We start from the raw sequence: 15,082 nt of genomic DNA, 5'->3' as shown, positions 1-15,082 counted from the left end.
AAGCAAGTGAGTGAGAGAGATCGAATGAATGAAAGTCTGAATGACAGAAAGAAAAAAGGATGAAGAAAGAAGCATGAAGAAAAAAAAATGTATATGGAGTTGCTGACATGAGTGCAATCTACAAAGCCGTTGAGGCTGATCCTCATGGGAGGATTATTGCACCAGGACCCTTAGCACTTTTAAAATGCCATTCAATGCCACTTCTAGGGCTAGATGTAAACTGCAGATGACCATGTTGTGGTAGTTACCATGGATACCCAAGTGATGTGTGAGCTAACACATAGGCCCAACAGATTCCAAGAAGGCCAGAATTACCAGCGGCACCACCATCGGTTGTCAGGTCACCCGGATTCAGCAAATACCAGAGTCCAAAATGATGCAGGTTTATACTGTTAATTTTCAGTTTATCGTTACAGTTGGTGTTATTCCATGTTGGAAGGGACGCAGCTACAGCCAGTGGGGTAACTAGAGACAGGCAGGCAGCTATGTGCAACAAAGGTAGGCGTGTTGTTTTCATATGCAGATCTGAAATATTGTCTTATATGCAAGAGGAGGAGTGATGGGGGTTCAGGCAAAAGCCAGGCTATGGATTGCATTGCTAAATGCTCCATCAGAGTGCAATGGTCGCCTGTCCTTTTTTTAAGTGATGATGTGGGTTTAGCCTGTGCTGTATGTATGTATGGGTGGCTGACTGCCACCCACCCAGAGAGTGTATGGGAGGCTGGTTGGCTGCCAGCCTTCCTTCCATTCCTATGAGTAATGTGAGTGCTCATGAAGGGGACATGGTTGGGTCCACCCCTTTCCCGGTTATCCCCTCTAGGCCTTTTGGCTTAGATCAAGTGTAAAAAAAGAAAGGATCTTGCGACAGATTGCATCCTGAGGCACGTTTTTTTTTTGTGTGAATACTTGCACTTTTGTGACTTGTGAGCACATACTGATACATACGTTCCGTATCTGAGGACCATAAATTAAATGGATTTTTGAGAAAGGGAGCTGATTTGGAAGCTTGCTTCTGTCGCCCTATGCATTGACACGATGTGGCAGTATCTTCGGGTAGTGAACAGTGCACCACCCCATTCCAGTGTTAAACAAGAAAGATTCTCATTTAATCCTCCGTGGGTGAGAATTTGAGTTTGATAATTGGAGACCAAAATGATGAGTTGCACTGACTGGTTTATGAACGTCTATTCATTTAGCGTTTTAATGACCATGTTTGCACACTGATTGGTGTAAAAAAATAAAATAAAACTAAATAATAATAATCTAGCACACCTGTGCAGGTTTGACATGACATGACAGGTAGCTGTCTTGTGGGTGGTGCTGAATCCTGTTAAATGACGTGAGGGTCTCATGCCTATACACAAGGGTGTGTCATTGCTGTTGCTTGACCATGCATTGGTTTCTGTGGTCAGTGAATGATAAAAACAAAATTTACCATCCATTGATGGATGGGAAATCCGCCATGAGGCATTTGTTTTTAGAAACTGCTGCTCACAACCAATGTTGCAATGGAGTGTCTCCATCTGCTGGTGGTATTGGAAAGGCATTAGTGCTATGACAGGGTCTGAAGAAGAAGAAGAAGAAGACGGAAAAAAATATATATAAAAAGAAAAAGAGAGAGAGAGAGAGAGACTGACTTAGTGAGCGAGTGAGTGAGAGAGTGAGAGTGAGTGAGAGTGAATGAGTGAGTGAGTGATTGAGTGAGTGAGTGAGTGAGAACAAATGAGTTAAAGCAAGTGAGTGAGAGAGATCGAATGAATGAAAGTCTGAATGACAGAAAGAAAAAAGGATGAAGAAAGAAGCATGAAGAAAAAAAAATGTATATGGAGTTGCTGACATGAGTGCAATCTACAAAGCCGTTGAGGCTGATCCTCATGGGAGGATTATTGCACCAGGACCCTTAGCACTTTTAAAATGCCATTCAATGCCACTTCTAGGGCTAGATGTAAACTGCAGATGACCATGTTGTGGTAGTTACCATGGATACCCAAGTGATGTGTGAGCTAACACATAGGCCCAACAGATTCCAAGAAGGCCAGAATTACCAGCGGCACCACCATCGGTTGTCAGGTCACCCGGATTCAGCAAATACCAGAGTCCAAAATGATGCAGGTTTATACTGTTAATTTTCAGTTTATCGTTACAGTTGGTGTTATTCCATGTTGGAAGGGACGCAGCTACAGCCAGTGGGGTAACTAGAGACAGGCAGGCAGCTATGTGCAACAAAGGTAGGCGTGTTGTTTTCATTTGCAGATCTGAAATATTGTCTTATATGCAAGAGGAGGAGTGATGGGGGTTCAGGCAAAAGCCAGGCTATGGATTGCATTGCTAAATGCTCCATCAGAGTGCAATGGTCGCCTGTCCTTTTTTTAAGTGATGATGTGGGTTTAGCCTGTGCTGTATGTATGTATGGGTGGCTGACTGCCACCCACCCAGAGAGTGTATGGGAGGCTGGTTGGCTGCCAGCCTTCCTTCCATTCCTATGAGTAATGTGAGTGCTCATGAAGGGGACATGGTTGGGTCCACCCCTTTCCCGGTTATCCTCTCTAGGCCTTTTGGCTTAGATCAAGTGTAAAAAAAGAAAGGATCTTGCGACAGATCGCATCCTGAGGCACGTTTTTTTTTTTGTGTGAATACTTGCACTTGGGTGACTTGTGAGCACATACTGATACATACGTTCCCTATCTGGGGACCATAAATTAAATGGATTTTTGAGAAAGGGAGCTGATTTGGAAGCTTGCTTCTGTCGCCCTATGCATTGACCCGATGTGGCAGTATCTTCGGGTAGTGAACAGTGCACCACCCCATTCCAGTGTTAAACAAGAAAGATTCTCATTTAATCCTCCGTGGGTGAGAATTTGAGTTTGAGAATTGGAGACCAAAATGATGAGTTGCACTGACTGGTTTATGAACGTCTATTCATTTAGCGTTTTAATGACCATGTTTGCACACTGATTGGTGTAAAAAAATAAAATAAAACTAAATAATAATAATCTAGCACACCTGTGCAGGTTTGACATGACATGACAGGTAGCTGTCTTGTGGGTGGTGCTGAATCCTGTTAAATGACGTGAGGGTCTCATGCCTATACACAAGGGTGTGTCATTGCTGTTGCTTGATCATGTATTGGTTTCTGTGGTCAGTAAATGATAAAAACAAAATTTACCATCCATTGATGGATGGGAAATCCGCCATGAGGCATTTGTTTTTAGAAACTGCTGCTCACAACCAATGTGTCAATGGAGTGTCTCCATCTGCTGGTGGTATTGGAAAGGCATTAGTGCTATGACAGGGTCTGAAGAAGAAGAAGAAGAAGAAGACGGAAAAAAATATATATAAAAAGAAAAAGAGAGAGAGAGAGACTGACTTAGTGAGCGAGTGAGTGAGAGAGTGAGAGTGAATGAGTGAGTGAGTGATTGAGTGAGTGAGTGAGTGAGAACAAATGAGTTAAAGCAAGTGAGTGAGAGAGATCGAATGAATGAAAGTCTGAATGACAGAAAGAAAAAAGGATGAAGAAAGAAGCATGAAGAAAAAAAAAATTTATATGGAGTTGCTGACATGAGTGCAATCTACAAAGCCGTTGAGGCTGATCCTCATGGGAGGATTATTGCACCAGGACCCTTAGCACTTTTAAAATGCCATTCAATGCCACTTCTAGGGCTAGATGTAAACTGCAGATGACCATGTTGTGGTAGTTACCATGGATACCCAAGTGATGTGTGAGCTAACACATAGGCCCAACAGATTCCAAGAAGGCCAGAATCACCAGCGGCACCACCATCGGTTGTCAGGTCACCCAGATTCAGCAAATACCAGAGTCCAAAATGATGCAGGTTTATACTGTTAATTTTCAGTTTATCGTTACAGTTGGTGTTATTCCATGTCGGAAGGGAAGCAGCTACAGCCAGTGGGGTAACTAGAGACAGGCAGGCAGCTATGTGCAACAAAGGTAGGCGTGTTGTTTTCATATGCAGATCTGAAATATTGTCTTATATGCAAGAGGAGGAGTGATGGGGGTTCAGGCAAAAGCCAGGCTATGGATTGCATTGCTAAATGCTCCATCAGAGTGCAATGGTCGCCTGTCCTTTTTTTAAGTGATGATGTGGGTTTAGCCTGTGCTGTATGTATGTATGGGTGGCTGACTGCCACCCACCCAGAGAGTGTATGGGAGGCTGGTTGGCTGCCAGCCTTCCTTCCATTCCTATGAGTAATGTGAGTGCTCATGAAGGGGACATGGTTGGGTCCACCCCTTTCCCGGTTATCCCCTCTAGGCCTTTTGGCTTAGATCAAGTGTAAAAAAAGAAAGGATCTTGCGACAGATCGCATCCTGAGGCACGTTTTTTTTTGTGTGAATACTTGCACTTGGGTGACTTGTGAGCACATACTGATACATACGTTCCCTATCTGGGGACCATAAATTAAATGGATTTTTGAGAAAGGGAGCTGATTTGGAAGCTTGCTTCTGTCGCCCTATGCATTGACCCGATGTGGCAGTGTCTTCGGGTAGTGAACAGTGCACCACCCCATTCCAGTGTTAAACAAGAAAGATTCTCATTTAATCCTCCGTGGGTGAGAATTTGAGTTTGAGAATTGGAGACCAAAATGATGAGTTGCACTGACTGGTTTATGAACGTCTATTCATTTAGCGTTTTAATGACCATGTTTGCACACTGATTGGTGTAAAAAAATAAAATAAAACTAAATAATAATAATCTAGCACACCTGTGCAGGTTTGACATGACATGACAGGTAGCTGTCTTGTGGGTGGTGCTGAATCCTGTTAAATGACGTGAGGGTCTCATGCCTATACACAAGGGTGTGTCATTGCTGTTGCTTGACCATGCATTGGTTTCTGTGGTCAGTGAATGATAAAAACAAAATTTACCATCCATTGATGGATGGGAAATCCGCCATGAGGCATTTGTTTTTAGAAACTGCTGCTCACAACCAATGTTGCAATAGAGTGTCTCCATCTGCTGGTGGTATTGGAAAGGCATTAGTGCTATGACAGGGTCTGAAGAAGAAGAAGAAGAAGACGGAAAAAAATTTATATAAAAAGAAAGAGAGAGAGAGAGAGAGAGAGAGACTGACTTAGTGAGCGAGTGAGTGAGAGAGTGAGAGTGAGTGAGAGTGAATGAGTGAGTGAGTGATTGAGTGAGTGAGTGAGTGAGAACAAATGAGTTAAAGCAAGTGAGTGAGAGAGATCGAATGAATGAAAGTCTGAATGACAGAAAGAAAAAAGGATGAAGAAAGAAGCATGAAGAAAAAAAAATGTATATGGAGTTGCTGACATGAGTGCAATCTACAAAGCCGTTGAGGCTGATCCTCATGGGAGGATTATTGCACCAGGACCCTTAGCACTTTTAAAATGCCATTCAATGCCACTTCTAGGGCTAGATGTAAACTGCAGATGACCATGTTGTGGTAGTTACCATGGATACCCAAGTGATGTGTGAGCTAACACATAGGCCCAACAGATTCCAAGAAGGCCAGAATCACCAGCGGCACCACCATCGGTTGTCAGGTCACCCGGATTCAGCAAATACCAGAGTCCAAAATGATGCAGGTTTATACTGTTAATTTTCAGTTTATCGTTACAGTTGGTGTTATTCCATGTCGGAAGGGACGCAGCTACAGCCAGTGGGGTAACTAGAGACAGGCAGGCAGCTATGTGCAACAAAGGTAGGCGTGTTGTTTTCATATGCAGATCTGAAATATTGTCTTATATGCAAGAGGAGGAGTGATGGGGGTTCAGGCAAAAGCCAGGCTATGGATTGCATTTCTAAATGCTCCATCAGAGTGCAATGGTCGCCTGTCCTTTTTTTAAGTGATGATGTGGGTTTAGCCTGTGCTGTATGTATGTATGGGTGGCTGACTGCCACCCACCCAGAGAGTGTATGGGAGGCTGGTTGGCTGCCAGCCTTCCTTCCATTCCTATGAGTAATGTGAGTGCTCATGAAGGGGACATGGTTGGGTCCACCCCTTTCCCGGTTATCCCCTCTAGGCCTTTTGGCTTAGATCAAGTGTAAAAAAAGAAAGGATCTTGCGACAGATCGCATCCTGAGGCACGTTTTTTTTTGTGTGAATACTTGCACTTGGGTGACTTGTGAGCACATACTGATACATACGTTCCCTATCTGGGGACCATAAATTAAATGGATTTTTGAGAAAGGGAGCTGATTTGGAAGCTTGCTTCTGTCGCCCTATGCATTGACCCGATGTGGCAGTATCTTCGGGTAGTGAACAGTGCACCACCCCATTCCAGTGTTAAACAAGAAAGATTCTCATTTAATCCTCCGTGGGTGAGAATTTGAGTTTGAGAATTGGAGACCAAAATGATGAGTTGCACTGACTGGTTTATGAACGTCTATTCATTTAGCGTTTTAATGACCATGTTTGCACACTGATTGGTGTAAAAAAATAAAATAAAACTAAATAATAATAATCTAGCACACCTGTGCAGGTTTGACATGACATGACAGGTAGCTGTCTTGTGGGTGGTGCTGAATCCTGTTAAATGACGTGAGGGTCTCATGCCTATACACAAGGGTGTGTCATTGCTGTTGCTTGACCATGCATTGGTTTCTGTGGTCAGTGAATGATAAAAACAAAATTTACCATCCATTGATGGATGGGAAATCCGCCATGAGGCATTTGTTTTTAGAAACTGCTGCTCACAACCAATGTTGCAATGGAGTGTCTCCATCTGCTGGTGGTATTGGAAAGGCATTAGTGCTATGACAGGGTCTGAAGAAGAAGAAGAAGAAGAAGAAGAAGAAGAAGAAGACGGAAAAAAATATATATAAAAAGAAAAAGATAGAGAGAGAGACTGACTTAGTGAGCGAGTGAGTGAGAGAGTGAGAGTGAGTGAGAGTGAGTGAGTGATTGAGTGAGTGAGTGAGTGAGAACAAATGAGTTAAAGCAAGTGAGTGAGAGAGATCGAATGAATGAAAGTCTGAATGACAGAAAGAAAAAAGGATGAAGAAAGAAGCATGAAGAAAAAAAAATGTATATGGAGTTGCTGACATGAGTGCAATCTACAAAGCCGTTGAGGCTGATCCTCATGGGAGGATTATTGCACCAGGACCCTTAGCACTTTTAAAATGCCATTCAATGCCACTTCTAGGGCTAGATGTAAACTGCAGATGACCATGTTGTGGTAGTTACCATGGATACCCAAGTGATGTGTGAGCTAACACATAGGCCCAACAGATTCCAAGAAGGTCAGAATTACCAGCGGCACCACCATCGGTTGTCAGGTCACCCGGATTCAGCAAATACCAGAGTCCAAAATGATGCAGGTTTATACTGTTAATTTTCAGTTTATCGTTACAGTTGGTGTTATTCCATGTTGGAAGGGACGCAGCTACAGCCAGTGGGGTAACTAGAGACAGGCAGGCAGCTATGTGCAACAAAGGTAGGCGTGTTGTTTTCATATGCAGATCTGAAATATTGTCTTATATGCAAGAGGAGGAGTGATGGGGGTTCAGGCAAAAGCCAGGCTATGGATTGCATTGCTAAATGCTCCATCAGAGTGCAATGGTCGCCTGTCCTTTTTTTAAGTGATGATGTGGGTTTAGCCTGTGCTGTATGTATGTATGGGTGGCTGACTGCCACCCACCCAGAGAGTGTATGGGAGGCTGGTTGGCTGCCAGCCTTCCTTCCATTCCTATGAGTAATGTGAGTGCTCATGAAGGGGACATGGTTGGGTCCACCCCTTTCCCGGTTATCCCCTCTAGGCCTTTTGGCTTAGATCAAGTGTAAAAAAAGAAAGGATCTTGCGACAGATCGCATCCTGAGGCACGTTTTTTTTTTTGTGTGAATACTTGCACTTGGGTGACTTGTGAGCACATACTGATACATACGTTCCCTATCTGGGGACCATAAATTAAATGGATTTTTGAGAAAGGGAGCTGACTTGGAAGCTTGCTTCTGTCGCCCTATGCATTGACCCGATGTGGCAGTATCTTCGGGTAGTGAACAGTGCACCACCCCATTCCAGTGTTAAACAAGAAAGATTCTCATTTAATCCTCCGTGGGTGAGAATTTGAGTTTGAGAATTGGAGACCAAAATGATGAGTTGCACTGACTGGTTTATGAACGTCTATTCATTTAGCGTTTTAATGACCATGTTTGCACACTGATTGGTGTAAAAAAATAAAATAAAACTAAATAATAATAATCTAGCACACCTGTGCAGGTTTGACATGCCATGACAGGTAGCTGTCTTGTGGGTGGTGCTGAATCCTGTTAAATGACGTGAGGGTCTCATGCCTATACACAAGGGTGTGTCATTGCTGTTGCTTGACCATGCATTGGTTTCTGTGGTCAGTAAATGATAAAAACAAAATTTACCATCCATTGATGGATGGGAAATCCGCCATGAGGCATTTGTTTTTAGAAACTGCTGCTCACAACCAATGTGTCAATGGAGTGTCTCCATCTGCTGGTGGTATTGGAAAGGCATTAGTGCTATGACAGGGTCTGAAGAAGAAGAAGAAGAAGACGAAAAAAAATATATATAAAAAAAAAAGAGAGAGAGAGAGAGAGAGACTGACTTAGTGAGCGAGTGAGTGAGAGAGTGAGAGTGAGTGAGAGTGAATGAGTGAGTGAGTGATTGAGTGAGTGAGTGAGAACAAATGAGTTAAAGCAAGTGAGTGAGAGAGATCGAATGAATGAAAGTCTGAATGACAGAAAGAAAAAAGGATGAAGAAAGAAGCATGAAGAAAAAAAAATGTATATGGAGTTGCTGACATGAGTGCAATCTACAAAGCCGTTGAGGCTGATCCTCATGTCAGGATTATTGCACCAGGACGCTTAGCACTTTTAAAATGCCATTCAATGCCACTTCTAGGGCTAGATGTAAACTGCAGATGACCATGTTGTGGTAGTTACCATGGATACCCAAGTGATGTGTGAGCTAACACATAGGCCCAACAGATTCCAAGAAGGCCAGAATCACCAGCGGCACCACCATCGGTTGTCAGGTCACCCGGATTCAGCAAATACCAGAGTCCAAAATGATGCAGGTTTATACTGTTAATTTTCAGTTTATCGTTACAGTTGGTGTTATTCCATGTCGGAAGGGACGCAGCTACAGCCAGTGGGGTAACTAGAGACAGGCAGGCAGCTATGTGCAACAAAGGTAGGCGTGTTGTTTTCATATGCAGATCTGAAATATTGTCTTATATGCAAGAGGAGGAGTGATGGGGGTTCAGGCAAAAGCCAGGCTATGGATTGCATTGCTAAATGCTCCATCAGAGTGCAATGGTCGCCTGTCCTTTTTTTAAGTGATGATGTGGGTTTAGCCTGTGCTGTATGTATGTATGGGTGGCTGACTGCCACCCACCCAGAGAGTGTATGGGAGGCTGGTTGGCTGCCAGCCTTCCTTCCATTCCTATGAGTAATGTGAGTGCTCATGAAGGGGACATGGTTGGGTCCACCCCTTTCCCGGTTATCCCCTCTAGGCCTTTTGGCTTAGATCAAGTGTAAAAAAAGAAAGGATCTTGCGACAGATTGCATCCTGAGGCACGTTTTTTTTTTGTGTGAATACTTGCACTTGGGTGACTTGTGAGCACATACTGATACATACGTTACCTATCTGAGGACCATAAATTAAATGGATTTTTGAGAAAGGGAGCTGATTTGGAAGCTTGCTTCTGTCGCCCTATGCATTGACACGATGTGGCAGTATCTTCGGGTAGTGAACAGTGCACCACCCCATTCCAGTGTTAAACAAGAAAGATTCTCATTTAATCCTCCGTGGGTGAGAATTTGAGTTTGATAATTGGAGACCAAAATGATGAGTTGCACTGACTGGTTTATGAACGTCTATTCATTTAGCGTTTTAATGACCATGTTTGCACACTGATTGGTGTAAAAAAATAAAATAAAACTAAATAATAATAATCTAGCACACCTGTGCAGGTTTGACATGACATGACAGGTAGCTGTCTTGTGGGTGGTGCTGAATCCTGTTAAATGACGTGAGGGTCTCATGCCTATACACAAGGGTGTGTCATTGCTGTTGCTTGACCATGCATTGGTTTCTGTGGTCAGTGAATGATAAAAACAAAATTTACCATCCATTGATGGATGGGAAATCCGCCATGAGGCATTTGTTTTTAGAAACTGCTGCTCACAACCAATGTTGCAATGGAGTGTCTCCATCTGCTGGTGGTATTGGAAAGGCATTAGTGCTATGACAGGGTCTGAAGAAGAAGAAGAAGAAGACGGAAAAAAATATATATAAAAAGAAAAAGAGAGAGAGAGAGAGAGACTGACTTAGTGAGCGAGTGAGTGAGAGAGTGAGAGTGAGTGAGAGTGAATGAGTGAGTGAGTGATTGAGTGAGTGAGTGAGTGAGAACAAATGAGTTAAAGCAAGTGAGTGAGAGAGATCGAATGAATGAAAGTCTGAATGACAGAAAGAAAAAAGGATGAAGAAAGAAGCATGAAGAAAAAAAAATGTATATGGAGTTGCTGACATGAGTGCAATCTACAAAGCCGTTGAGGCTGATCCTCATGGGAGGATTATTGCACCAGGACCCTTAGCACTTTTAAAATGCCATTCAATGCCACTTCTAGGGCTAGATGTAAACTGCAGATGACCATGTTGTGGTAGTTACCATGGATACCCAAGTGATGTGTGAGCTAACACATAGGCCCAACAGATTCCAAGAAGGCCAGAATTACCAGCGGCACCACCATCGGTTGTCAGGTCACCCGGATTCAGCAAATACCAGAGTCCAAAATGATGCAGGTTTATACTGTTAATTTTCAGTTTATCGTTACAGTTGGTGTTATTCCATGTTGGAAGGGACGCAGCTACAGCCAGTGGGGTAACTAGAGACAGGCAGGCAGCTATGTGCAACAAAGGTAGGCGTGTTGTTTTCATTTGCAGATCTGAAATATTGTCTTATATGCAAGAGGAGGAGTGATGGGGGTTCAGGCAAAAGCCAGGCTATGGATTGCATTGCTAAATGCTCCATCAGAGTGCAATGGTCGCCTGTCCTTTTTTTAAGTGATGATGTGGGTTTAGCCTGTGCTGTATGTATGTATGGGTGGCTGACTGCCACCCACCCAGAGAGTGTATGGGAGGCTGGTTGGCTGCCAGCCTTCCTTCCATTCCTATGAGTAATGTGAGTGCTCATGAAGGGGACATGGTTGGGTCCACCCCTTTCCCGGTTATCCTCTCTAGGCCTTTTGGCTTAGATCAAGTGTAAAAAAAGAAAGGATCTTGCGACAGATCGCATCCTGAGGCACGTTTTTTTTTTTGTGTGAATACTTGCACTTGGGTGACTTGTGAGCACATACTGATACATACGTTCCCTATCTGGGGACCATAAATTAAATGGATTTTTGAGAAAGGGAGCTGATTTGGAAGCTTGCTTCTGTCGCCCTATGCATTGACCCGATGTGGCAGTATCTTCGGGTAGTGAACAGTGCACCACCCCATTCCAGTGTTAAACAAGAAAGATTCTCATTTAATCCTCCTTGGGTGAGAATTTGAGTTTGAGAATTGGAGACCAAAATGATGAGTTGCACTGACTGGTTTATGAACGTCTATTCATTTAGCGTTTTAATGACCATGTTTGCACACTGATTGGTGTAAAAAAATAAAATAAATCTAAATAATAATAATCTAGTACACCTGTGCAGGTTTGACATGACATGACAGGTAGCTGTCTTGTGGGTGGTGCTGAATCCTGTTAAATGACGTGAGGGTCTCATGCCTATACACAAGGGTGTGTCATTGCTGTTGCTTGACCATGCATTGGTTTCTGTGGTCAGTGAATGATAAAAACAAAATTTACCATCCATTGATGGATGGGAAATCCGCCATGAGGCATTTGTTTTTAGAAACTGCTGCTCACAACCAATGTTGCAATGGAGTGTCTCCATCTGCTGGTGGTATTGGAAAGGCATTAGTGCTATGACAGGGTCTGAAGAAGAAGAAGAAGAAGACGGAAAAAAATATATATAAAAAGAAAAAGAGAGAGAGAGACTGACTTAGTGAGCGAGTGAGTGAGAGAGTGAGAGTGAGTGAGAGTGAATGAGTGAGTGAGTGATTGAGTGAGTGAGTGAGTGAGTGAGAACAAATGAGTTAAAGCAAGTGAGTGAGAGAGATCGAATGAATGAAAGTCTGAATGACAGAAAGAAAAAAGGATGAAGAAAGAAGCATGAAGAAAAAAAAAATTTATATGGAGTTGCTGACATGAGTGCAATCTACAAAGCCGTTGAGGCTGATCCTCATGGGAGGATTATTGCACCAGGACCCTTAGCACTTTTAAAATGCCATTCAATGCCACTTCTAGGGCTAGATGTAAACTGCAGATGACCATGTTGTGGTAGTTACCATGGATACCCAAGTGATGTGTGAGCTAACACATAGGCCCAACAGATTCCAAGAAGGCCAGAATCACCAGCGGCACCACCATCGGTTGTCAGGTCACCCAGATTCAGCAAATACCAGAGTCCAAAATGATGCAGGTTTATACTGTTAATTTTCAGTTTATCGTTACAGTTGGTGTTATTCCATGTCGGAAGGGAAGCAGCTACAGCCAGTGGGGTAACTAGAGACAGGCAGGCAGCTATGTGCAACAAAGGTAGGCATGTTGTTTTCATATGCAGATCTGAAATATTGTCTTATATGCAAGAGGAGGAGTGATGGGGGTTCAGGCAAAAGCCAGGCTATGGATTGCATTGCTAAATGCTCCATCAGAGTGCAATGGTCGCCTGTCCTTTTTTTAAGTGATGATGTGGGTTTAGCCTGTGCTGTATGTATGTATGGGTGGCTGACTGCCACCCACCCAGAGAGTGTATGGGAGGCTGGTTGGCTGCCAGCCTTCCTTCCATTCCTATGAGTAATGTGAGTGCTCATGAAGGGGACATGGTTGGGTCCACCCCTTTCCCGGTTATCCCCTCTAGGCCTTTTGGCTTAGATCAAGTGTAAAAAAAGAAAGGATCTTGCGACAGATCGCATCCTGAGGCACGTTTTTTTTTGTGTGAATACTTGCACTTGGGTGACTTGTGAGCACATACTGATACATACGTTCCCTATCTGGGGACCATAAATTAAATGGATTTTTGAGAAAGGGAGCTGATTTGGAAGCTTGCTTCTGTCGCCCTATGCATTGACCCGATGTGGCAGTATCTTCGGGTAGTGAACAGTGCACCACCCCATTCCAGTGTTAAACAAGAAAGATTCTCATTTAATCCTCCGTGGGTGAGAATTTGAGTTTGAGAATTGGAGACCAAAATGATGAGTTGCACTGACTGGTTTATGAACGTCTATTCATTTAGCGTTTTAATGACCATGTTTGCACACTGATTGGTGTAAAAAAATAAAATAAAACTAAATAATAATAATCTAGCACACCTGTGCAGGTTTGACATGACATGACAGGTAGCTGTCTTGTGGGTGGTGCTGAATCCTGTTAAATGACGTGAGGGTCTCATGCCTATACACAAGGGTGTGTCATTGCTGTTGCTTGACCATGCATTGGTTTCTGTGGTCAGTGAATGATAAAAACAAAATTTACCATCCATTGATGGATGGGAAATCCGCCATGAGGCATTTGTTTTTAGAAACTGCTGCTCACAACCAATGTTGCAATAGAGTGTCTCCATCTGCTGGTGGTATTGGAAAGGCATTAGTGCTATGACAGGGTCTGAAGAAGAAGAAGAAGAAGACGGAAAAAAATTTATATAAAAAGAAAGAGAGAGAGAGAGAGAGAGAGACTGACTTAGTGAGCGAGTGAGTGAGAGAGTGAGAGTGAGTGAGAGTGAATGAGTGAGTGAGTGATTGAGTGAGTGAGTGAGTGAGAACAAATGAGTTAAAGCAAGTGAGTGAGAGAGATCGAATGAATGAAAGTCTGAATGACAGAAAGAAAAAAGGATGAAGAAAGAAGCATGAAGAAAAAAAAATGTATATGGAGTTGCTGACATGAGTGCAATCTACAAAGCCGTTGAGGCTGATCCTCATGGGAGGATTATTGCACCAGGACCCTTAGCACTTTTAAAATGCCATTCAATGCCACTTCTAGGGCTAGATGTAAACTGCAGATGACCATGTTGTGGTAGTTACCATGGATACCCAAGTGATGTGTGAGCTAACACATAGGCCCAACAGATTCCAAGAAGGCCAGAATTACCAGCGGCACCACCATCGGTTGTCAGGTCACCCGGATTCAGCAAATACCAGAGTCCAAAATGATGCAGGTTTATACTGTTAATTTTCAGTTTATCGTTACAGTTGGTGTTATTCCATGTTGGAAGGGACGCAGCTACAGCCAGTGGGGTAACTAGAGACAGGCAGGCAGCTATGTGCAACAAAGGTAGGCGTGTTGTTTTCATTTGCAGATCTGAAATATTGTCTTATATGCAAGAGGAGGAGTGATGGGGGTTCAGGCAAAAGCCAGGCTATGGATTGCATTGCTAAATGCTCCATCAGAGTGCAATGGTCGCCTGTCCTTTTTTTAAGTGATGATGTGGGTTTAGCCTGTGCTGTATGTATGTATGGGTGGCTGACTGCCACCCACCCAGAGAGTGTATGGGAGGCTGGTTGGCTGACAGCCTTCCTTCCATTCCTATGAGTAATGTGAGTGCTCATGAAGGGGATATGGTTGGGTCCACCCCTTTCCCGGTTATCCTCTCTAGGCCTTTTGGCTTAGATCAAGTGTAAAAAAAGAAAGGATCTTGCGACAGATCGCATCCTGAGGCACGTTTTTTTTTTTGTGTGAATACTTGCACTTGGGTGACTTGTGAGCACATACTGATACATACGTTCCCTATCTGGGGACCATAAATTAAATGGATTTTTGAGAAAGGGAGCTGATTTGGAAGCTTGCTTCTGTCGCCCTATGCATTGACCCGATGTGGCAGTATCTTCGGGTAGTGAACAGTGCACCACCCCATTCCAGTGTTAATCAAGAAAGATTCTCATTTAATCCTCCGTGGGTGAGAATTTGAGTTTGAGAATTGGAGACCAAAATGATGAGTTGCACTGACTGGTTTATGAACGTCTATTCATTTAGCGTTTTAATGACCATGTTTGCACACTGATTGGTGTAAAAAAATAAAA

General features: G+C 43.3%; 9 pseudogenes; all 9 read left to right on the top strand.

Moving 5' to 3' along the window:
• Nucleotides 1-809: 809 nt before the first annotated feature.
• On the top strand, nucleotides 810-1,074 carry LOC130289842 (U2 spliceosomal RNA; annotated as a pseudogene).
• Nucleotides 1,075-2,539: 1,465 nt separating this feature from the next.
• On the top strand, nucleotides 2,540-2,805 carry LOC130289253 (U2 spliceosomal RNA; annotated as a pseudogene).
• A 1,455-nt stretch (nucleotides 2,806-4,260) lies between these two features.
• On the top strand, nucleotides 4,261-4,524 carry LOC130289226 (U2 spliceosomal RNA; annotated as a pseudogene).
• Nucleotides 4,525-5,993: 1,469 nt separating this feature from the next.
• Nucleotides 5,994-6,257, top strand: LOC130287593 (U2 spliceosomal RNA; annotated as a pseudogene).
• Nucleotides 6,258-7,728: 1,471 nt separating this feature from the next.
• On the top strand, nucleotides 7,729-7,994 carry LOC130288750 (U2 spliceosomal RNA; annotated as a pseudogene).
• A 1,462-nt stretch (nucleotides 7,995-9,456) lies between these two features.
• On the top strand, nucleotides 9,457-9,721 carry LOC130289841 (U2 spliceosomal RNA; annotated as a pseudogene).
• Nucleotides 9,722-11,186: 1,465 nt separating this feature from the next.
• LOC130289252 (U2 spliceosomal RNA) lies at nucleotides 11,187-11,452 on the top strand (annotated as a pseudogene).
• A 1,464-nt stretch (nucleotides 11,453-12,916) lies between these two features.
• LOC130287592 (U2 spliceosomal RNA) lies at nucleotides 12,917-13,180 on the top strand (annotated as a pseudogene).
• Nucleotides 13,181-14,647: 1,467 nt separating this feature from the next.
• On the top strand, nucleotides 14,648-14,913 carry LOC130289251 (U2 spliceosomal RNA; annotated as a pseudogene).
• The last annotated feature ends 169 nt before the right edge of the window (nucleotides 14,914-15,082 follow it).

Source organism: Hyla sarda, chromosome 8 (genome assembly GCF_029499605.1).
Source record: "Hyla sarda isolate aHylSar1 chromosome 8, aHylSar1.hap1, whole genome shotgun sequence".
Taxonomy (NCBI): Eukaryota; Metazoa; Chordata; class Amphibia; order Anura; family Hylidae; genus Hyla; species Hyla sarda.
Note: the sequence above shows the minus strand (reverse complement) of the source record. Positions and strands in the feature narration are given on the sequence as shown.